Source organism: Monodelphis domestica, chromosome 3 (assembly GCF_027887165.1).
Source record: "Monodelphis domestica isolate mMonDom1 chromosome 3, mMonDom1.pri, whole genome shotgun sequence".
NCBI classification, from domain to species: Eukaryota; Metazoa; Chordata; class Mammalia; order Didelphimorphia; family Didelphidae; genus Monodelphis; species Monodelphis domestica.
This window is the reverse complement of record NC_077229.1, coordinates 115,919,212-115,944,604: the sequence shown is the minus strand read 5'-3', so window position 1 is coordinate 115,944,604 and position 25,393 is coordinate 115,919,212. Positions and strand designations below refer to the sequence as shown.

Genomic DNA, 25,393 nt, shown 5'->3' with positions numbered 1-25,393 from the left:
TGATATAGAATCCAAATTTTTAAAGAATAAACTGAAGGATATTAAGGAAGAAATAGACCTCAACCTTCCCCTATCAGAAGTAGATAAATCTAACTTAAAAAATAAATAACATTGAAGTAAAGGAAGTGAATGAAATTTTAGAAAACTTAGATTTAATAGCTCTTTGGAGAAAACTGATTAGGAATAAAAAGGAATATATCTTCTTTTTAGTAGCACATGATACATATACAAAATTGACAATGTACTAGGGCATAAAAACATCACAATCAAATGCAGTAAAGTAGAAATAATGAATGCAACTTTTTTAGGTCAGAATTCAAAAAAGATTATAATGAATCAAGATCCATGGAGAGGCAACTTAAAAATTAATTGGAAATTAAATAATCTAATTCTTCCTAAAGGGTGGGTCAAAGAATGAATCATAGAAACAGTTACTGATTTCATTAAAGAGAATGACAAGGAGACAACATATCAAGATTTATGGGATACAGCCAAAGCATTACTCAAGGAAAAATTTATATCCCTGAATGCTTATATCAATAAAATATATTAAAAAAAAAAACAGATCTGGGCATGTAAATTAAAAAAAAAAACTAGAAAAAGAACAAATTAAAAATCCCTAGTTAAAGACTAAATTAAAAATCCTAAAAATCCAAAAAGAAATTAATAAAATTGAAAGTAAAAATAAACTAATGAACCAATAAATAAAATTGAAAACAGGTTCCATGAACAAACAAATAAAATAAATAGAGCATTGGTTAATTTGATTTAAAAAAGAAAGAAGAGAATCAAATTACCAGTATGAAAAATTAAAAGAGTAATTTCATCACTAATGAAGAGGAAATTAAGGCAATTATTCGAAGCTATTTTGCTCAATAATGTCAAAAAATTTAATAATCTAGATGAAATGGATGGATATTTACAAAAATACAAGTTGCCTAGATTAACAAAAGAGGAAATAGAATACTTAAATAATCCCATCTCAGAAAAAGAAGTTGAACAAGTCATCCATGCACTCCCCAAGAAAAAGTCCCCAGGTCCAGATGGGTTCTCATGTGAATTTTAACATTTAAAGAACAATTAGGGACAGCAAGGTGGTACAATGAATAGAGAGCCACACCTAGAGATGTAAGGTCCTGGGTTTAACTCTGTTTTCAGGAACTTCCTAGCTGTGTGACCCTGGGCAAGTCACTTAATAACCATTTCCAAGCCCTTAGCACTCTTCTGTCTTGTAACAAAAACACAATATTGATTCCAAGACAGAAGGTAAGGGTTTTTTTTTTTAAGAACAACTAACTGTACTACTATACAAACTATTTGGCAAAATAAACAGAGGAGTCTTAACTAATTCTTTTTATGACACAAATATGGTGACGATACCTGAGTCAGAAAAACCAAAAACAAGGAAGATAACTACAAATGAACTTCTTTAATAAACATTGATGCAAAAATCTTAAATAAAATACTAGTAAAGAGATTATAGCAATATATCATGACCAGATGGGATCTGACCCAGAAAGGCAAGGCTTGTTTAATATTAGGAAAACATCTGCATAATTGATTATGTCACTAATAGAACTAACAGAAATCACATGATTATCTCAATAGATGTAGAAAAAGCCTCTGACAAATTATAATATCCATTCTTATTGAAAACATTTGATAATATAGGAATAGAAGGGCCTTTCATAAAAATAATAAATAGTATTTATTTAAAACCATTGGCAAGTACCATCTGCAATGGGGATAAGTTAGAACCCTTCCTAATAAGAACTAGAGTGAAGCAAAGATGTTCGTTATCACCTCTATTATTTAATATTGTACTAGAAATGCTAGCTTTAGCAATTAGAGAAGAAAAAGAAATTGAAGGAATTAAAGTAGGCAAGAAAGAACCTAAACTATCACTCTTTGTGGATAACATGATGTAATACTTAGAGAATCCTAGAAAATCAATTAAAAACTAGTTGAAATAATCAACAAATTCAGCAACGTGGCAGGATACAAAATAAACCCACATAAATCATCAACATTTCTAGATTTTTCCAATAAAACTCAGCAGAGTTAGAAAGAGAAACAATTTAAAATCAACCTAGACAATATAAAATATTTAGGAATCTATTTGCCAAGACAAACACAGGAATTAAATGAAAACAACTATAAAAACACTTTCCAAACAATTAAAATTAGATCTAGCTAATTGGAAAAACATTAATTGCTCATGGGTAGGATGAGGTATTATAATAAAAATCACAATCCTACCAAAATTAATTTACTTGTTCAATGCCATACTTATCAAACTATGAAAAAAGAATTTTATAGAACTAGAAAAAATAATAACAAAACTCATCTGGAAGAACAAAAGATCAAGAATATCAAGAGAATTGAAAAAAAAAAAACTAATGCAGGCCTAGCAGAAACAGATCTTAAGTTGTAATATAAAGTAGTAATCCTCAAAACAATCTGTACTGGCTAAGCAAAAGAAGGCTGGAGCAATGGAATATATTAGGGGTAAATGACCCCAGTAATATAGTATCTGATAAACCCAAAGGTCTCAGCTGTTAGGAAAAGAAATCACTATTTGACAAAAGCCACTGGGAAAAATAGAAAGCAGTATGGCAACAATTAGGTTTAGATAAATATCTCATATCCTATAACAAGATATGGTCAAAATAGGTATATGATTTAAACATAAAGAGTGATATTATAAGGAGGCAAACATAAAACAGTTTACCTATCAGATCTATGGAGAAGGGAAGAATTTATGACCAAACAAGAGACATAGAACATTACAAGATGTAAAATGAATAACTTTGATTATATTAAATTTTAAAGTTTTTGTACAAAAATCAATGCCATCAAGTTTAGAAGGGAAGAAACAAACTGGGGGAAAACATAACAAATTTCTCTGATAAAGGTCTAATTTTTCAAATATATAAAGAACTAAGTCAAATTTTTAAGAATCCAAGTCATTCCCCAATTGATAAATGATCAAAGAATATGAATAGGCAGTGTTCAAATGAAGAAATCAAAGTTGTCAATAATCATATGAAAAAATATTCTAAATCCCTCTTGATTAGAGAAATGCAAATGAAAACAACTCTGAGGCACCTCCTCACATCTATCAGATTGGCCAATATGACAGTAAAGGAAAATTATAAATGTAGGAAGGAAGTGGTAAAATTAGGACACTAATGCATTGCTGGTTGAGTTGTGAATTGATCCAACCATTCTGGAGAGCAATTTAAAATTAGGCCAAAGGACTATAAAAGAATACATCCCTTTTGATCCAGGCATGCCAATACTCTGTATGTCAAAGAGATTAAAACAATTGGAAAGGACCTGTTTATACAAAAATATGTATAGTTGTGCCTTTTGTGGTGGCAAAGAATTGGAAACTAAAGGGATACCCCTCAATTGGGGAATGACTGAACAAATTTTGATATATTCTTGTGATGGAATACTATTGTGTTATGATGTTAAGGAATGGTGAACAGGTTAATTTCAGAAAGAAGTGGAAAGATCTAAGTGAACTGATACAGAATGAAATAAGCAGAATGAAGAGAACATTATACAAAGTAACTTAAATCTTGTGGAACAATCAAATGTGATTGTACTAAAAATGATACAATGATCCAGGACAATTCTGATGAACTTATGAAAATAAGAATGCTATCCACCTCCAGAGAAAGAACTGTTGGAATAAAATGCAGATGAAAACATATGATTTATTACTTGTTTATTTGGGCATTGTTAAGGGTAAATTTTAGGGTTGAGACTGAATATATTGTTTAGTGGTCACCAGGGATTTAAATTCTAAATCCCAATAAAATACTCAAGTCAGAATGGAATTTTATGGTGGTTTATTTACAATAGGAGGAAGAAATTAAGAATGAGGGAGAGAGAGAAAGGGAAAGATCTGCTCCAGTCTGGCCTGAGCCAGGGGGAGTTCAGAGGCCTCAGCCAAGGGGTCTTCCCAGAAGATTAAATATAGCGTGGCTTGCAGCCACAAGGCCTCCTCCAAGATGAGGGGCCTCCTTGGAGGCTGGTGCCTTCAAACGGGTCAAGGGAAAGGGGAGTCAGCGGAGGACTCACACTCCATCAAGTCAAGTTCCACCACCAAAGTCCCCAAAAAGGACTCTCTCACAGGAAGTGATGCAAAGTATAAAAGCTGTTCTTTACATCACTTCCTGTGTCTCACGTGTACCAATGGTGGCTTAAACTTGGCTTAAGACAGTCCAGAGGGATCAGTGAGTTGTTCTGATTTGTCACTTGCTAGCACACACAGGTCATAGACCCTCCTCCCCCACAGTTAATCCTTAAGTGGGGGTGTATACATTCTTGGATGCTAAAATTCTATTGGCTAAGTAGGGTGGAGTAAATCTAAAATTCACAGTATACGATTTGGGATTTTGGTTTCATAAGATTATTCACTTACAAAAATGAATAATATAGACATTTGTTTTGAGTGATAATACATATATAACCTATATTGAATTACTTATCAACTCTGAGAGGGAAGGAAGAAAAGAGGGAGACAACATGAATCATACAACTTCAGAAAATTTATGTAGAAATTTGTAATTAAAATAAAATAAATATTTTTTAAAAAAGCTGGTTGAGAGAGTAAACAAACTCAACTACCAGAGAATCACCTTTCAAAATGATTTTGAAAGGCTTTCTCTTGCTACAGAAAGATGATAATTAACAAGGATGAATATAAATGCTTGCATTTAGGTTTAAAAAATTAAATTAAGCAAGCACAATTTAAGGGAGGTCTGGTTTGTTTTCAGCTCAGTATGACTCAAGTATGTGACAGTGTACAGGATACAGAACAAGGAAGATTAAACACTTCATTGTATTCTGTAGTTCAGACCCCATCTGGAATACTCTGTCTAGTTTGGGGTCACGCAGTTCAGCAAAGATATTGATAAACTTGCAATTTATAAGATTTATAAAGTGATCATACCCAGAGGAAATTTACTACTCTCATAAAGTCACACAATGTCAAAGATAATAGACCTTAAGGATTGTCTAAATTCATTCCTATCATTTTTTAGATGAGATACTGAAGGACTAAGTATTCATGCCAAATCTTGTCTGTGTCTTCAATAACACTTCTTAAATCTACTTATTTTTTACTCAAACAGCTGCTACTCTAATTCTAGACCTCATGTTTTACCTAGTCACTTGTATTTCTTTCTCCAGCTCATTTTGGAGATGAGGAAACTGAGGCAAATGGGGTTAAATGACTTGCCTAGGGTCACACAGCCAGTAAGTAACTGAGGCTGACTTTTAATTCAGATCTTCTTGACTACATCCCCAGCACTCTGTAGTTAACATTCTAGATCCAATTAAATGAGAAGTTCTAGCAATTTGTTTAATGCTAATATTCATTCTGAACTAGAAAGCTATTCTTACAAATTAGAAGAATGGGGCGATGCAGTTTAGACTAGCAAACTGCCAGTCATCCAGCTGGGCTTTGGTTTATCAATGCCATTATTCTTGGAGGGTAGCTCCCAAGCCAGGTTCCCTTGAGATAATGATAGGCGGTATCCTGTGGCTCAGGTGTGTGCATGACAGATCCAGCCTTTGGTGATAGAAATCCTTATGACAGAGGGTGAGATTGCCAAGAAGTTTAGAAGAATGCCTGCTGTCAAAAGTCCATTGTTATGATAGTCAGCCAGGGAGAAAGTGGCTATTAAATGGATTAGGGCACTGGGATGTCAGAGCATAGTAGTGTTAAGACATGGCTGGGGTCTTGGAGGAAAGATATGAAAGTATAAGATCACTGATGTGCCAAAGAAGGATTGCTTTCATTGGTGGATGGAAGCTGTAAGTCTGTGGTTTCATGTTTTTCTAAGAAAGTGGCCTTCGAGGGTAAAGGAATCATTCAGGATTGATGATCCCATTACATCCTACCACACCTGAAATACTGTGGTCAGTCCTGAACACCACATAAAAATATACTTTAATCTAGTAGGATAAGCACTGAAAATATCGAGTCAGATGACCTACCCTCTGCTACTGATTTGCAGACGTGCCTTTCAGCACATCACCTCCCAGGACCTCAGTTTCCTCATCTTTACCTAGAAAAAACTGGGAAACTTCTGAAATTTATTCCATAAAGCCTCTGAGGAGCAAACTAAAAAAAAAAAGCAACCATTATAATTAGAATACTGAGGCATATACAAAAGGAACAGGTTGAATTAATTGGGTATGTCTGGCCTGGAGAAAAGGAAATTTAAGAGAAAACAATAGCTGCCATTTATGGTTTGCAAAGCTGTTCATGGAAGAAGGATACGATTTGTTGTGCTTGGCCTGAGAGGGCAGAATTAGGACTAATGTACAGAAATGACAGAGAGGCTGACTTAGGTTCTTTGGAAGGAAAAAAAAAATCTTCCCAATAATTAGAGCTGTCCAAAAATAGCACGAGTTTACCTCATAGTTTGAAAATTCCTCATTCCTAAAGAAGCTCAGAGACTAACAGGGACCTTTAAGATAAGTTTTAGAAGGAATTTCTATACTGAACAAGGAAGTTGGACTGGATGATTTTTAAAGCCTATTCCAGATATAGGGTTCTGTGATACATCAGTCCCCTCCAGTTTTGCATGATCAGGCCAGTTGTTTGTGAGAATGGTGAAAGAGATTCCATTCTGGGAGAAGAAGTCCCGTTCAGTTCTAAATCTATGAAATGCAATGCAACTAGTTTAAGCCTTTGCATTCATTAATGTCTATAAATATTTCAAGGGCATTCCTTTTTCAGAATAGTAGTTTAGTCATATGAAATTATCCACATGGTAAGGATGAGTAGTTCTTCTTCTCTCCTTTTATTCTTATCCTTTTGATGTCACCATCATAATCATAATAAATAGCATTATTAAAATTTTTAACTAGGTATACCTGGGACACAGCACAAAATAGAATTTTCTATTTGGAATCAGGCCAACATTTCGAATCCTACCTCTGGCACTTAATATCTGTGTGATTGTGGGGAAATCATTATTTCTCTAAGTTTCAGACAACTCTCTAAAACACACTAGTTAAGTCATAGAGTAAAAATAGGATCTATCTGTGTTGCTGAAGGATGAATCCCAATTGGTTAAATCAGAAGCACTTGGGAGCAGCTAGGTGGCTCATTAGATGGAGGGCCAAGCCAAGAGATGAGAGGTGCTGGATTCAAAGGTGACCTCAGATACTTTATAGCCATGTGACCCTATGCAAGTCACTTAATTGCCATTGCCTAGCCCTTATCACTCTTCTCCCTTAGAACCAATATATGATATTGATTCTAAGAAAGAAGGTAAAGGTTGAAAAAAATAGTCATTTGATACCTGACTTCATGCTTATAAAGATTCATTTACTTCCAAAGCACTTCTGCTGTACATATAATTTCTATCATTTTCTCTGTAGATGACTAATGTAGAATGTAGACTGTAGACTGGGAAATGTACATATCATCTCTCTCCTGAGTCCCATTCCTACATTATGAGGGTTCATGCCCTTACCCAACACTTTGCAATCATCTCTCCTAATTTCCCTATTTCTTTTGAGGGAACCACTATCCCTCTAGGCATCTAGGTTTGCAACCTCCAAGTTTTCCTTCACTATCCCACCTCCCCACTATTTAATCAGTTTTCAAGTCAAATTATTCCTGTTCTCTAGGATCTCTCTGGCATGCCACCCCTTCCCAATAATCATGTCAATCTCACTATAGTTCACCAGCATCTTTCCACTGGGCAGCTAAGGGGTGCAGTGAATAAAGTACCTGACCTGGAATCAGGAAGAACTGAGCTCAAATCTGGTTTCAGACATTTACTACCTGTGTGATCCTTGGCAAGTCACTCAATCCTGTTTCCCTCAGTTTCCTCATCTGTGAAATGAGTTGAAGAAGGAAATAGAAAACCACTCCAATATCTTTGCCAAGATGATCCCAAATGGCTTCAAGAAGAGTAGGACATAACTGAAATCACTTTACAACAGCAATCTTTCTACTGAAATATTATTGTAATAATCTCCTAATTGGCTCCCTGCCTATGAGTTTTAACTCCCCCCTCTGCAATCTGTCCACATATGGCAAATTAAAATATTGCCAAAGTATATAGTTCCTTATTTCATTGGAGATAAAATACAAAAGATTTTGTTTTGCATCAAAACCCTTCACAATCTGACGCTAAGATATCTTTCCTGACTGATTTCATATAATGTCTCTTCAATCATTCTTCATTTTGACCAGTCTGGCTTACTTGATATTCCTCACTCATAGCATTGCATCTCTACCTCTATGCCTTTCTTGTCCTCTTACATCATACTTCTTCTCCCTCCCTACAAAGTCTTCAATCAAGGGCTTAAAATATGTCTCAAACAAGATACTCTGTCTCCTGACTCCAGTGATTTTCACTGGTGTTCTCCCATTTCTGAAATACTCTCCCTTCTCATCTCCATCTACTGAATTCCTTAACTTTCTTCCCATCTCAGCTAAAGTCTCATCTTTTATAGAAAGCCTTTCCAGCTTCTCTTTATTTATAGTGCTTTTCTCTTGGTGTTGCCCTATTAATCCTGTATATATTTTGTTTGTACATAAGTTGTTTACATGTTTTCTCCTTCATTAGCTTATGGACTCCTAGAGGGTAAGCACTATCTTTTGTCTTCCTTTGTATTCCCAGTGTTTTGCATAGTGCCTGGTATATGGTAAGTGCTTAATATATGTTTATTGATTTACCTTTTAATAAGCTTTCTCCAATATCTGGTAGGTTCCCTTCCTCATCTATGTTTTTTTTTAGAATTCTTAGAATTTTTTAGAATGCTTGAAAGCAGAGAAGGAAGGCTATTTAGTGGAGGAACTCCATATCTGGAACAATTAGCAAGACCTGCCTCAGGCAGTGAGATTTGACTCCTAAGGCTAATAACAAAAATATTTTAGCCTTAGTTTATTCATCTGTAAAATGGGCATAATAGCAATAAAGAGAATACTAAATGGGATTAAGAATGCAATGTACTTTCTAAATCTCCATGTACTATATGAATACCAGCTACTATCACAGGAAAGCTTTCCTGACTAAACCAGTTACTGTTCCATTTACTTATCTGAGCCCAAAGCATTTTTAACTATCGTGCAATGTTAGTCCCTCTGGAGACAAAAAATGTTTTGTTTTTGTCTTTCTATCTCCCTAGCCTAGAACTGTTCCTGGCCATTTTACTTTTCTTTTTAACTAAACCATTAACTTCTTTCTTATAATCAACACTAAGTATCTGTTCCAATGAAGAAGAGTAATAAGGGCTAGAGTTAATTGGAGTTAAGACTTCCCCAGTATCACACAACTAGGAAGTATCTGAGTATCAAATTTAAACCCAGAACCTACAGTCTACAGACCTGGCTCTCTATCCACTGAGACACCTTGCTGTCCCCTTGGCACTTTTACTAAATGAAACTGATTCTTCATAAAACTCTAAGAGCTAATTAAGGCAAGTGTTTTATCTCCTACCTACTTATAATGTACAGCTAAGTAAAGAGAGAGATTGAATGATTTTCTAAAGTTGCATAGCCCATTAGACAAGTAAGAAGGGATGGGAAAAGTAGAATCTTGTCAGTTTATTTCGTTACCTGGTATTTTAATAGAAAATGTGACAATCTAAAACCAAGGAAAGTTTTGTTTTGAATCTTGCCTCTGATCCCTAGTAAATAAGACACTAAGTCATTCTCCTAATCACTCTAAACCTCAGTTTCCTCACCTGTTAATTGGACATATTAATACCCAGAGACCATATTTCTTTATGTTTCCTAAAGGATTAAATGAGATAGTATGGGCAAGGTCAGACAATTAACATTCATCCAGTACCTAGTATGCTCCAGGAACTATCCAATGTGCTGAAGATACTAGAATGGCAAAAAAGAAATCTATCTCTCAAGACCTCAACTAATGAACTTAATTGACTGTAAGTATAAGTAATTACTGTTATTATTAACATAACATTATTGATTATTCACTAATTGTGTGTATTAAATACTGCAAATGTTCTTCATCACATTTTATCCAGTAGGATAAGAGGGGTTTAAGCCAGAAAGGACTTTTGAGCTTATTTTGTCCCTTCTCCCATATTCTGCAGAGGACAAAATTAATTGATACTTTTGTTCTCCCAAACTAGTCTCAGGGTATTTGTGGGAGAGTATAAAGGATATATGGCTTAGAGTCAGAAGGTAGGTGTTGAGATCTTCTTCCTCTTATCAACCATGTCATTCCAAACAAGCTTCTCTAGGCTTTAAATATTCTTCTCTATAAAATGCTGGGGGGTGGGGGGATGGGAGTGGGGACAAGTACTAGAAACCTCTAAGAAATGTCTTCCAGACAGGCAGATGCCACAATGAGCAGAGCATTGGATTTGGAGTGAGGAATAACTGTGTTCAGATCTGGCTTCAGACACTTACTAGGTCTCTGATCCTAAGTCACTTAATTTCTATCCACCTTAATTTCCTCATTTGTAAAATGTGTACAATAATACCTACATCCCAAAGTTGTTGCAAGGTTCAAATGAGATATCATATACCATCTACCAACCTTAAGATGTTATATAAGTTTTATTACTATGATCAATCATCTCTTTTAGTCCCTTTCTGTTCTAACATTCTGCATTCTAATAATCTATAAGATTATTTCCTAGCTCTCACAATCTATGTTCTAAGCTTTCTTCCAGCTCCAAAATATGGTATTATAAACTCTATTCTCTAACATTCTATGTTTTAAGTTTTCTTCCAGGTACTTTATGTTCTAATATTTGATATTAGAAATCCTCTTCCAGCTCTAACAAGTTTTTTTTTAATAAACCTAATATTTTATGTTCTAAGGTCTCTTCTTGCTCTAACAGTCTATGTTCTAACATTTCATGTCATAAACTCTCTGTTAGTTCTAATGTTCTGTAATTCTGTAGATTATCCTTTCATTCAAATCAAGAAAAAAGTCTAGACCCTAAATATTGGCAAACACTTCAATATAATAGTATATCATCTTCATGATCTGTAACCACCCTCTTTTTGACCTTTGCAGTCATCTGTCTCTATGGCCCTGCCATAATTAGACTATGTCAAGGCCAAACTTGCCTGATAATCATTTTTCAAAAATGGTCCCACAATCTCCTACCCCTAAACAAAGAAGTTCTCTAACCTCATGAATGCTTCTTTGTTTTGCCTTGATGATTCCAATAATTGAAATCCTCAGTGTCCTCCCAGGCCCATCTCAAACGCCACTTTCTTCTTGAAGTTCTCCTTGACTCCCCCAAGTCATAAATGTTATTTTTTCAGACTTCACATAGCCCTTTATATTTCACTTATACACTTATCATATTCTATTTTGTAGTATGATAGCCTTTGATATGATTAACCAATTTAGAAATAAAAAGAAATTTAAAACCATATTTTATAACTAAAGAAAATGAGGTCTATGTTTCTTTCTAATCTATCATTAAGGAAGTTCCCTTTATGAAAAAGCACTGAGTTACAGGAACAGAAGACTGATCTATATAGATCCATAATCCATTTTGTAAAAGGCTACGAGCTCCAAAAACACAAGGACCATTTCTATTGTATGTACTAAATCAATCAGGACTAATATAATGCTCATCAAAGAGCAATCATTGAATAAATATTCTTGAACTAAATAGAATAGAATCCATTTTAGTTCCTTTCTGATTAAACTAAGCTGAGAGGGAAAAAAAGTGTAAACAAGATTTCACACTGGTATATATACCAAGGAGCCAAATACCAAGTGACTGTATGAAGTAATCAATAGGCTGTTAGCTGAATGAAAATCATGGTATTTACCTTCTAGAAGGCAAAATATAAACAGGGAAAAATCCATTAATATCTTTCCAAGAGCCCCCAGAACATGAATCATTTCTTTGCCAAGTAGGTTTTATACTTATAGACACATTTTATCTTGATGGTGAAGTACATAAACATATTTTTATAGACAGAAGAGAGAGAGAGAGTGAAAAAGAAAAAAAAAGATACTTAAAGCATTCAAAAGATCTATGATTTCATTAGAACAGATTCTCCTTCTTGTCATTCAGATCACTATCCGACACTGAATATTCCTGTGACTGCCTATACCCCCACATGACTCCCCCACTCTAATACACAGTATCAAGAATTACTTTGGACAACATTATTCTTAACCTAAAGCCCAGGCTTCTAAGTGACTAGTGACAAGGTTGTCTCTAAGTGGCTAGGCTAGTGTGTGGACTCCAGTCTGTTACCAGACCAAAACTCAAAGCCATTCCATCTTGATAGGATTTCTAAGAGATTGGATTTAGTGGCATGGTTTAAGGAGGAAAGGAGAGAATATTCCAGGCAGGAGGGATAGCCATTGCAAATGGATAGAGAAAGGGGATTTCAAGAACACAATTAGGCCAATTTAATTCCAATTCCTAAGTAGAAATCTGTTTATAACCATGCTAAGCATCTCCAGTCTTCTCATAAGGCTACCATGTGCATCCTGAGATTATCTGATTTCTATCTCCATCTCCTACCAGTCCCTTCTCTAGCTTTTCAGCATGGTACTAGGAACACTGAGAAAGTAAGTCAGGGTGTAATGCACCGAGCTCCCTAGACATAAAATGCTATCAGAAACTGAGTGCTATTTATTTAAAGACTGCAGTTACATTAATTATATTTAAAGATCTCCACTTATACAATAAACATGTCTTACAGCCTCCCCTCACCTCCCCCCCTCCATTAGGTAAGTGTGGATATCAACGTTACACTCTCAGGAAACCTAAAGTGTTCCCTGGTGAAATCCTGGATGAGCTATAAGGTTAGCACTGCATTGGGAATATGCAGTCAATTCCTCAGCTAGAATTCACAGACATACTTTAATTAATACAGAAAAAATCATATATAGTGAATACTTTGAAGAATACTAACAGGCTTTCTACTTTTCCAATGTACTTTATAACTATATTCCTTATTGCATTGTAGACTCTCACAACACTTTTAAAAATATTATAATGTATGTATTATTATGTCCATTTTACAGGTGAGACAACTGAGGCTCAGCCAAGTAAATTTTTTTTTCTCAGTCACAAAGTGACAGAGAGCTAAGGCTCAAAACCAGGCCTTTTGATTCCAAGATCATAACTTTTTGTTCTTATGTTCAACAACTTTTTGATTAGTGCCTTTATTTTCAAATACCCCTGACTGCCCATGACCCTTCTCTGTAGGTGAAGACTTCCTTTTTTAGGCTGAGCTCAGAGTCTGTAGCTCAGAAACTGTGGGAGGGAGAGGGGGGCAATGCTGTTTTGACTTGTAAATTGAGCAGATTTAATGTGAAGTCATGGAGAGAACAGATGCTATTTTTAACCTCCATTTCTTGGCTGGGTATATACTTTGGTACCCTTGGAGAGCCAATCAACCTGGAATATCTGTTCTTGCCTGTTTGCAGGATCGCCTTCGCTTCAGAGTTAGGCCACCTATTAATTAATCAGTTCCTATAAGCATCTATCATTGAGGGTGTGGAAGAGGAAGGGTTGGCTCTGCTGAAGAAAAGGAACTGATTAAAGACACATTACTAAGACCCTGTACAAGGTTTCAGAATAAACAAGGATCAGCAGCTTAAAGAGATTTCAGGAACTTTTTAGTGCTCTGTAAACTGCAATGGTACCCAACCTATTCAGCAGATATGACCTCTTAACAGAATGATGGTGTCAATGAAGTTTCTCCTCTCCTTTCAGTGTCCTCTATCACTCCCCCTGTGCTCTTTTTATGTCACATTAAAGCCTTCTATTCTAGAAAAGAACAAAACCTCCCATATCCTTCAAGGCTCCCTCTCTCAAGCAGAGATTTTAGAGTTGTTCCAATCCTTTCATTTCACATATTAGAAAAAGTGAGGCTGATAAATGAAATAACAAAGCCATGAGATTATAAATGGCAAAGGCAGGATTTGAAACCAGGTTTGTTTGTTTTTTTATTCCAAATCTAAAATTCTTCTATTTCATCTTCCACACAAGATCAAAGGTGTATTTGTATAATAATGGCCCCTATTAATAAAGGTTTTCCTTTCCAGTCATTCTTTCAGCTATTTGAAAGATGGATTGGAAAGGGAGAAAATGAAGGTGAGGAAACTATTACAATAATCCAAATGTGAGGTAATAAGGATTGGAATAGATCAAAGGTAATGGAAATAAAAGGAATGATGTCCTTATGAGAAGTATTAGGAAGAAAGACAAGATGTGGTTTCACAATTTGCTTGACTTTGGGACAGAGAGAGAGAGAGAGAGAGAGAGAGAGAGAGAGAGAGAGAGAGAGAGAGAGAGAGAGAGAGAGAGAGAAGAGAGAGAGAGAGAGAGAGAGAAAGAGAGAGAGAACACCAAGAAGTTTTGATGATTGAGAGAATAAAGTTGATACATAAAACAGAAATCAGTATGGACAAGTCAGTGGGATACACAGCAATGTATCCTGAACTTTGGAATCAAAGGATCTGAATTTGAATCCCAGTCCTGAAATCAGTATATGAGCTATATGAATTTGGTGTCAGTTCAACGAGTCATAGTTTTCTCATCTTTAAAATAAAGACAGAGGAATAATGATAGGATAATGAGTTTAGAGTTGAAAGAGAATTTAAAATACATCTAGTCCAAGCCTCTAAATTTATAGATGAGAAATCTGAAGCACAGCGATTTATCTAGGATCACACAGTTACTTATTATGAGGCATAGGACTTAATCCTGGATCTTCTCAACTCTAGATTCAGCAGCCTACCTATTAATAATACTAATTAATAACTACTCATATTTATTTAGCATTTGTTGTTTTAAAATCTCTTATATTGCCATATTTGATCCACAATCCTGTTGAGATAGATGTCATTTTTATAGCCATTTAATAAATGACAAAACTGAAACAAAGAGATCTTAAGAAACTGAAGCAGAGTCTAAAAACTAATAAAAGTATGAGCTAGATCTCATTCACTAGATGACATACAAGATGGAAAGCCAGTTCATTCACTTGAGGACACAAATCATGGCAGGCCAGCTCATTCACTAGATTACAAAACAGAGGGGCAGCTCATTCACTGGGTGACACACAAGTTAGGAGACCAGCTCATTCACTGGGTGACACACAAGTTAGGGGGCCAGCTCATTCACTGGGTGACACACAAGTTAGGAGACCAGCTCATTCACTGGGTGACACACAAGTTAGGAGACCAGCTCATTCACTGGGTGACACACAAGTTAGGAGACCAGCTCATTCACTGGGTGACACACAAGTTAGGAGACCAGCTCATTCACTGGGTGACACACAAGTTAGGAGACCAGCTCATTCACTGGGTGACACACAAGTTAGGAGACCAGTTCATTCACTGGGTGACACACAAGTTAGAAGACCAGCTCATTCACTGGGTGACACACAAGTTAGGAGACCAGCTCATTCACTGGGTGACACACAAGTTAGGAGACCAGCTCATTCACTGGGTGACACACAAGTTAGGAGACCAGCTCATTCACTGGGTGACACACAAGTTAGAAGACCAGCTCATTCACTGGGTGACACACAAGTTAGGAGACCAGCTCATTCACTGGGTGACACACAAGTTAGGAGACCAGCTCATTCACTGGGTGACATACGAGTTAGGGGGCCAGCTCATTCACTGGGTGACACACAAGTTAGGAGACCAGCTCATTCACTGGGTGACACACGAGTTAGGAGACCAGCTCATTCACTGGGTGACACATGAGTTAGGGGGGCAGCTCATTCACTGGGTGACACACAAGTTGGGGGACCAGCTCATTCACTGGGTGACACACAAGTTAGTGGGCCAGCTCATTCACTGGGTGACACACGAGTAAGGAGACAAGCTCATTTACTGGGTGACACACCAGTTAGGAGTCCAGCTCATTCACTGAGTGACATACAAGTTAGGGGCCAGCTCATTCACTGGGTGACACACAAGTTAGGGGGCCAGCTCATTCACTGGGTGACACACAAGTTAGAGGGCCAGCTCATTCACTGGGTGACACACAGGTTAGGAGACCAGCTCATTCCCTGGGTGACACACAAGTTAGCGGACCAGCTTATTCACTGGGTGACATACAAGTTAGGGGCCAGCTCATTCACTGGGTAACACACAAGTTAGGGGGCCAGCTCATTCATTGAGTGGCATACATGTTAGGAGACCTGCTCATTCACTGAGTGACATACAAATTAGGGGGCCAGCTCATTCACTGGGTGACGCACACTTTAGGAGTCCAGCTCATTCACTGGGTGACACACAAGTTAGGGGGCCAGCTCATTCACTGGATGACACCCAACTTATGGGATCAGCTCATTCACTGGATGACACCCAACTTAGGGGACCAGCTCATTCACTGGGTGACATACAAGTTAGTGGTCCAGCTCATTCACTGGGTGACATACAAGTTAGTGGTCCAGCTCATTCACTGGGTGACATACAAGTTAGGAGACCAGTTCATTCACTGGGTGACACACAAGTTAGGAGAACAGCTCATTCACTGGATGACACCCAACTTAGGGGGCCAGCTCATTCACTGGGTGACGCACACTTTAGGAGTCCAGCTCATTCACTGGGTGACACACAAGTTAGGGGGCCAGCTCATTCACTGGATGACACCCAACTTATGGGATCAGCTCATTCACTGGATGACACCCAACTTAGGGGACCAGCTCATTCACTGGGTGACATACAAGTTAGTGGTCCAGCTCATTCACTGGGTGACATACAAGTTAGTGGTCCAGCTCATTCACTGGGTGACATACAAGTTAGGAGACCAGTTCATTCACTGGGTGACACACAAGTTAGGAGAACAGCTCATTCACTGGATGACACCCAACTTAGGGGGCCAGCTCATTCACTGGGTGACGCACACTTTAGGAGTCCAGCTCGTTCACTGGGTGACACACAAGTTAGGGGGCCAGCTCATTCACTGGATGACACCCAACTTATGGGATCAGCTCATTCACTGGATGACACCCAACTTAGGGGACCAGCTCATTCACTGGGTGACATACAAGTTAGTGGTCCAGCTCATTCACTGGGTGACATACAAGTTAGTGGTCCAGCTCATTCACTGGGTGACATACAAGTTAGGAGACCAGTTCATTCACTGGGTGACACACAAGTTAGGAGAACAGCTCATTCACTGGATGACACCCAACTTAGGGGGCCAGCTCATTCACTGGGTGACACACAAGTTAGGAGTCCAGCTCATTCACTGGGTGACACACAAGTTAGGGGGGCAGCTCATTCACTGGGTGACACACAAGTTAGGAGACCAGCTCATTCACTGAGTGACATACAAGTTAGGAGACCAGTTCATTCACTGAGTGACATACAAGTTAGGAGACCAGTTCATTCACTGGGTGACATACAAGTTAGGAGACCAGTTCATTCACTGGGTGACACACAAGTTAGGAGACCAGTTCATTCACTGGGTGACACACAAGTTAGGTGGGCAGCTCATTCACTGAGTGACATACAAGTTAGGAGACCAGCTCATTCACTGGGTGACATACAAGTTATGGGGGCAGCTCATTCACTGGGTGACACACAAGTTGGGGGACCAGCTTATTCACTGGGTGACACCCAATGTACGGGGCCAGCTCATTCACTGGGTGACACACAAGTTAGGAGACCAGCTCATTTAATGGATGACACCCAATTTAGGGGGCCAGCTCATTCACTGGGAGTCACACAAGTTAGGAGACCAGCTCATTTAATGGATGACACCCAATTTAGGGGGCCAGCTCATTCACTGGGTGACACACAAGTTAGGAGACCAGCTCATTCACTGAGTGACATACAAGTTAGGAGACCAGTTCATTCACTGGGTGACATACAAGTTAGGAGACCAGTTCATTCACTGGGTGACACACAAGTTAGGAGACCAGTTCATTCACTGGGTGACACACAAGTTAGGTGGGCAGCTCATTCACTGAGTGACATACAAGTTAGGAGCCAGCTCATTCACTGGGTGACACACAAGTTAAGGGGCCAGCTCATTCACTGGATGACACCCAATGTACGGGGCCAGCTCATTCACTGGGTGACACACAAGTTAGGAGACCAGCTCATTCACTGGGAGTCACACAAGTTAGGAAACCAGCTTATTCACTGGGTGACACACAAGTTAGGAGTCCAGCTCACTCACTGGGTGACACACGAGTTAGGGGGCAGCTCATTCACTGGGTGACACAAAAGTTAGGGGGCCAGCTCACTCACTGGGTGACACACAAGTTAGGGGGCCAGCTCATTCACTGGGTGACACACAGTTTAGGAGACCAGCTCATTCCCTGGGTGACACACAAGTTAGCGGACCAGCTTATTCACTGGGTGACATACAAGTTAGGGGCCAGCTCATTCACTGGGTGACACACAAGTTATGGGGCCAGCTCATTCACTGGGTGACACACAAGTTAGGGGACCAGCTCATTCACTGGATAATACAACATGGAAGGCCAGCCCATTCATTTGATAATACATAACATAGAGGAACAGTTTATTTACTGTATCAATATTCAAAAATATTTTCCTAAGCTAATATATTGGGTCAAAATTGATAAAATGAAATTTATTTAGAATAGATGTAAAGTTTACACTGATGAAAAAATATCTTCATAGTTTTATCATGTGAGAGGCATGACTAGAGAGCAGTTTACTTCAAAAGAATCTGAGGGTTTTAGTGAACTTCAAGCTTTGAATGCAATTCAACAAAGTCATATGGCAGAGAAGAAATCAACAACAACAAAGTGATCTTAGGCTGCATGGCAAGTAGTATACAGCATTAGAGAGGTAACAATCTCACTCCACCCTGATATAGTTATGCCACATCTAAAATAAATTTGCATTAAATTCTAGGTGTCACATATCTGAAAGGACATTGATGACTGGACAGTATCCTGAAGAGAAATAGCATATGGTGAAGCATCTTGTGACCATGGGATGTTTAGTTTGATGGACTAAAGAAACCAGGAATATTTAGTTTGGAGAAGAAAAGATTTTTCCATCATGCCCTCATGCTGGCTACCTCTCCTCTTCCTCCTCTTTACTTTCCTTTTATGGTGTTATCTTCTAGAGTAGAATGTAAGTTCCTTGAGAACAGAATTCATCTTTCTTTTTACTTATATTTGTATCATTCAGCCCTGATCTCCCTGTCTGGCACATAGTAAAAGTTTAAAAGATTCTTATTGATTGACAGACCACAGGGCAGAATCAGGTATAGAGGGACAGATTTCAGCTAGATATAACAGAAGAAAAAATGTCCTAAGTAAGATTCCCAGAAATGGAATGGGCTGCTTGCCATTTCCTTTTTTAATCCAAGACTTGATTACTTCTCAGGTAAATTGTAGAGTGGATTGTTCAGGTCTTGGTTGAACTCAATGACGTCTGAGTCCCTTCTAACTCTGAGGTTCTGTGAATCCATAAAACTCAAGAAGATATAATCATCACAAGTTGTGGGAAACAGAAAACATACCCTAATCTTATTTTGCAGCTAAAAATACTAAGGCCCAGAGACTGTATGGGTTTTATCCAAAGTCATATGTATCAACAGAACCAGCATTGTTCTCAAGTCTTAAGGCTGTTACCTAGTACTGAGAGATGAAAGTAGCATCGTATGTTTCCCTCAAAGCCCAATTTGCTGGAATTTTGGATAGTAAAAAAATAAATCTCGAGCAGAGGTTACATAATTAATTTTAAGGAATTTTAAAGATGTGATTCAGAATAATGGACAGCCCAGTTCTACATTAGTTTGGGGGAATAAAAGAACTAGATTTCAGGTTAGGAAGCCTGATGTTGCTAATAATTTGTGATGAGACATTCAGGAGTCACTTCACGTATTTGAGATAACTTATGGACTGCTTAGTAGTTCTTCCCGGCTGGAGATATTAGCAAGTATATGGTCACACAATGGAAAGAATAAGGGACTTTCAAACAGAAAACATGCATTGAGGCAAAGCCTCAGAGCTTTTAGTCTAACCATGAACAAATAAATCCCTTTTTCCTCTATGGGACTCAGTAACCCATCTAAGAAATGGAAAAAAAAAGGATCAAGTGACTCTTGAGGTTCCCTAGATCTTTAATTCCACTGGGAAATTGATTGGCCAAATCAGAAGGCTGGGCTAGATACCTTCTAATTCTAAAATTCTATGAATCAAATTAGTATAGCAGGTTAGCTATTGGTCCCCAAGCACAAAGCAAGACTCTGAAGTTACTTTGGACAAGTCACATAACTCTCCTAGTCTTCATCCATCATCTGTGAGATGTGGGGTTTGGACTAGATAATATCTATTGTATATATTTTGTGGTTACTGTTGTATATATGATGATATATGTTGTGCATTTTCTTTGCAGAGTCCCAGTGACCTGCAAGCATTTAATATATGCTTACTGGTTTGTTTTGTACTTTCCCATGAACTCACAGCTAACAAATATCTGGGCCAGAACTCTTTGTTCTCTCCATTACACCACAGGGCTACAGAATGGTACATTATACTTTGTTTGCATAGCAGAAACTACAATGACCAAGGCAGGACTTAGGAGACCTGAGATATGGATCCTACTCTACCATTACCCACTGAATTTTCCCTCCCTGGGCTTCAGTTTTCTCCTCAGCAAAATGAGGGGGTTGGAATATGATCCTGCCAGTCCCTTCCAATTCCAACATTCTATTCTAAGGCATTAACAGAGATTCAAGGGAAAATGTTGCCCAGTTGAAAATAGTGCTGCAGAAGGAAAGCTCATCTGCCTCTTTTTGCTAGCAATTGTGAACAACTTACTTCATTCTGCCCTGAAGAAATGCTTAGAGAAGCTTACTATGGCTACATGACTCCAAACATCTGAAGGAAATCTTGAGGGAAAATACACCAAAGTGTCAACATCTTCCCAAGATAACCACAGTGAGTAGGGTTTGTATTTGGAAGACAGATGATTTTAAAATATGGGTTATGGCTTTTGATGGGGAGGAATGGGTTGAACAGGACTAAAAAATTGGGAAGGGAGGAAAGCTCTCTGGTGTATTTAGTTGGTGATATATAGAGAGAGGAACACGGAACTCAGATACTTCAGAGAGAATTCAGATATAGAAAATACAGATTCAAATTCAGCTCGGTTCAAACTCAATTTAAGTTTTCAAGTCTCCAAATACCAGCTCATTTTCCCTACATCACCCCACCTTACCTCATGAACTTTTCTTTCTTTAACTATTTCCAGGAATAGAAAAAGGGGCCCTAAATTCTCTTGGAGCTTTAAATAGTGGGTAGTAGTGTGCCACCTTCAGAATCACCTGCAGAAAGTGTCTGAGATGAAGTGTCAGATAATATCAGCAAAAGAAACCCCTGGCATTGCAGGTCACAAGATGAGCAAATATGGTTTGTAGGAAACAGTCCAACATAAGATCTCAAAAAAGTAACAGTGAACATTGGAAAAAATCACAAGATTTAGGAGATGGAATGCCAAGAAACACGAATTCCAAATCCAATTCTACCATAAACTAGCTAAGCAGCCCACCTCGGTATTCTAAGCTTTAGTTAAAGCCTTTGCAAAATGTAGGGCTTGTACTCATTGTGCATTAGAAAAGATACTGACATTGGAGGCAGAAGTCTTGAGTTCAAATACTGCCTCTGAAGCCTATGGGCTGAATGATCTTGGGCAAATCATTTAACTTCCAGTGGCCTCAGTTTTCTCATCTCAAATACATGTGGGACAATATGTGTTCTATAAACAATGAGAATACTAAAATAATTCATTTTCTACATTCTCAGCTCTCTTCAAGTTCTAACATCCTATGTTCTATGATTCTGTGACTTCTTTAGAAATCTATAAACCTGATCCCACGCATGTTAAGTCTCCTTGAGTTTGTCCTTAAGCTTCAACCAAGTATTTCCCCATCTGGTTTCCCCCTCCCCTCAGAGAGGAAGGTGGGAGGAGAGAAAGAAGAGGAGGAGAAAATATGCGTCAGCCACCTGCCACCAGGAAAAAAAAATTAGGTCAGACTCCCACTCTCCTGTTCTCCCATGACCCTCCTTCTCCTGGATTTCCCCCTTCTCTTTCTTTTTATCTTCATTATGATAACTGGCTAATTCCTCTGCTTTGGGGAAATTCTAGTATTTATGTCATAGTGAGAGCTTTTCAGTATACAGATAGATTGTTTAACATTCATACATTCATTTGCTAATTCATTCAATTAGAAAACATTTATTGAGAGCCTACTATGTAAAGAAGACAAGATAATGATGCCAATAACTCAAATAAAAAGTAGAATGCAGTGCATAGAAGTGATTCCTGCAAACTGCTAAGAGAATTCTGAAAAGGAAGAAACCATACCCAGGCAAGATTAGAACAAGGAAAGATTAGTGGTACATGATGTATGCCTTGCAGGAGAAGAAAAATCTTAATGTTATAGTACAGAAATAACATATCCCAGGAAAGAGTAATGTTGTAGACAAAGGTCTGGAGGCAATAGATGACAGAACAAAAAACATAAACATTCAAGCATATTTGAATATATTATGTGCCTGACACTATTCACAGGCATTGTGGATACAAATAAGGAGAAAATAAAAGAAAGTCATTGTCTTCAAGAAGCTTACATTCTATCAGATTTGAAATGAGGAAATCAGACATATTGGAGGCAGGAATGTCTAGTATCTTAAAGTGATAATATCTTCCCTTCCTTGAAGGTTTTCAAAAAGAGGCTAAAAGGGGGAAAGCTGGGTGGCTCAGTGGATTGAGAGTCAGGCCCAGAGATGGGAGGTCCTAGGTTCAAATCTGGCCTTAGACACTTCCCAGCTGTGTGACCCTGGGCAAGTCAGTTGACCCCCATTTACTAGCACTCTTTTGCCTTGGAACCAATACATAGTATTGATTCCAAGACGGAAGGTAAGGATTTAAAAAAAAAAAGGAGGTTAAAAACACCTATTGAGTAAGTCATTTGGGAGGTTCTTTTTTTTTTATACACTGAATTATGTGGCCAATAGAGTCCTTTCTAAATCTCAAATGCTATGATTCTGAGTACTGTGGGATAATATATGAAAAGATAGGCTGGAAAAGCTTTGTTGGAAACCTTAACAGATAGGCAAAGAAATTGTTATTTTACTCAGTAGCCAGTGAAAAAACACTGAAAGTCTTTTTTACACAGGGAAAATGTATATATACCTGTTATGTATGTATGTATGCATGCATGCATGTGTATGTATATATGCATGTATGTGTGTATGTATATATGCATGTATGTATGTATATGTTGTTCCTCCTTCCATTTTTTCCTAACAATGACATGATGGGGTGATGTCTTAACTTGTGCATGACGTGGATGTAAGTGAGGCAGAGTTGCATGAAGTTGTTAGCCTCACTCCCTCTTCCAGAGTCATCAAAATCCAAAGGCAGGGAAAACGTCAGAAGTGGCGATGGCCAGGCATGCAGTACATGACCCTGGGGTCTTTGATGTCTGAGCAAACTCTGAGCCCCCACCTCAGCCCCCTTCCTTCATGGCTGCTGAAACAAATTGTTCTTATCCACCCATCCTGCCAGGGTACTTTTTGGGGTGTAGGGGGTGTTCCAGGAGGGCTAGCACCTCTGCTCTGTCCAGTTCTCACCTATGGCTCCAAGAAGCTGTCGCATGTACTGCAGTCACACCCAAAACAGGTGAAGAGTAACCAAAAGACCTCGAACCCTAACCTTGAAGCATTAGCAAGAAGGCTACCCCTAAAATGTGAAGATTTCCCCAATGGAAAAGTGGGGGATGTGTGTTTGTGTGTATGCATGTATATATGTGTGCACAAACATATGCATGTATAACTACATATGTGTGTATGTGTTTATGAGATGTATGTGTGGGGGTTCCTGCAACACTGCTTGTTTTGAAAATGTAAGCTTCTTTCAACACAAATGATATATTAAGGAATGATATGATCATATTGAAAATTTTGTGTTTCCTTCGGGGTGATTTTGTCTGCAATAAAGAGCAAGAGTGTAGAAAATATCATCCCGCTGAACTTAGCTGGGCAGGAATTTTAAGTGTTTTAGGAGTCATGAAAAACAGTTCCAATAACCTGAACATGACTAAAATGCTGAATGTAGTGAATAGTCATCCACGGCATCCAGACAAGTTTGGAAGCAAAGAGGCAGCTTGCGGATAAACGGAGACGTCTAGCAGAGCATCACATGTTGGACTTATGGTCTGCGTCAGTACAGAGGAGACACCAAGAGGACAACGAGCCACGTGGAGGCAATTCTGGTGCCACAGCTTTCCTTCTGATTTCCACTATCCATCCTTCTGTATCTTCACAAGAATGTACAAGCTGCAACCCTCACAGTGCCCGCTCCAAAGCAGGGGCGAGGTCTTTTTCAATGGAAAGGGCCGTTTTGATTATATATTGTCTGGTAGAGTAGTTGCTGGAGACAGAAGAGGCCTGATTCATCCCCACATCCTCCACAACCCATCCTTTTACCATGACTCTGTCCCAAGCCCTCAAGGCCTAGAGTTGCAACCGGCAGAGGATCTGTTGTCAAGCTGGGCATTCTGGGCACCGTGAGAACTTTTGGAACGGGCTGAGCAGAACCCCAAAGCCACAGCTGTGCCACTATTTATCATGGTATGTATATATATATATAATTTTTTATCTCTTATATAAAATTTATATATTTCTATATATAAATTATATATATTTATATATATATTATAAATTTATATATTATATACATAATAAATTATATATGGATATATAAATTTTATATATTTATAAATATATTAAAAATTTATATATTTATATAAAAATATATATATATTTTTTTAAACCCTCACCTTTCGTCTTGGAGTCAATACTGTGTATTGGTTCCAAGGCGGAAGAGTGGTAAGGGCTAGGCAATGGGGGTTAAGTGACTTGCCCAGGATCACACAGCTGGGAAGTGGCTGAGTTCAGATCTGAACCTGGGACCTCCCCCGTCTCTAGGGCTGGCTCTCCATCCACTGAGCTACCCAGCTGACCGCTATATATTTCTTAATGATTAATATATTAAAAACTGTGCTACCATTTTATTTGATTGCTAAACTTTTAATTTTATGTGTCATGGGCAAAGTTTTTAAGCATAATGCAACTAATCTCAGTTTTCCCAGAAGCCTTGTGGTTTTTACTGAGTGATTTTACATGGTGAAGCGATTTTTAGGAACACATGTTACTCTATGCGTATATATGTAAGTGTTTGGGATGTAATATGTAAGTATGTATGCATGTGGATTTTAAAATTAATATCCAATGCTTGAAGTATCATATTTAATAAGATTTATTTATAATATTTTGAAGCAAAAAAAGTAAATAAAAGGCTAGAGAAACAGAGAAAACTCACCAAGCCTCACATGTGGGAAAAAAGAGAGAATGAGACAGGGGAGCCAC

The 25,393-nt window shown here is 38.0% G+C and overlaps 1 protein-coding gene across 3 annotated transcripts in view; it reads right to left on the bottom strand.

Annotated features, from left to right (window-relative positions):
• FAM135B (family with sequence similarity 135 member B) overlaps positions 1 to 25,393 on the bottom strand; it is a 561,064-nt gene that overhangs the window by 415,595 nt on the left and 120,076 nt on the right. The window lies entirely within an intron of this gene.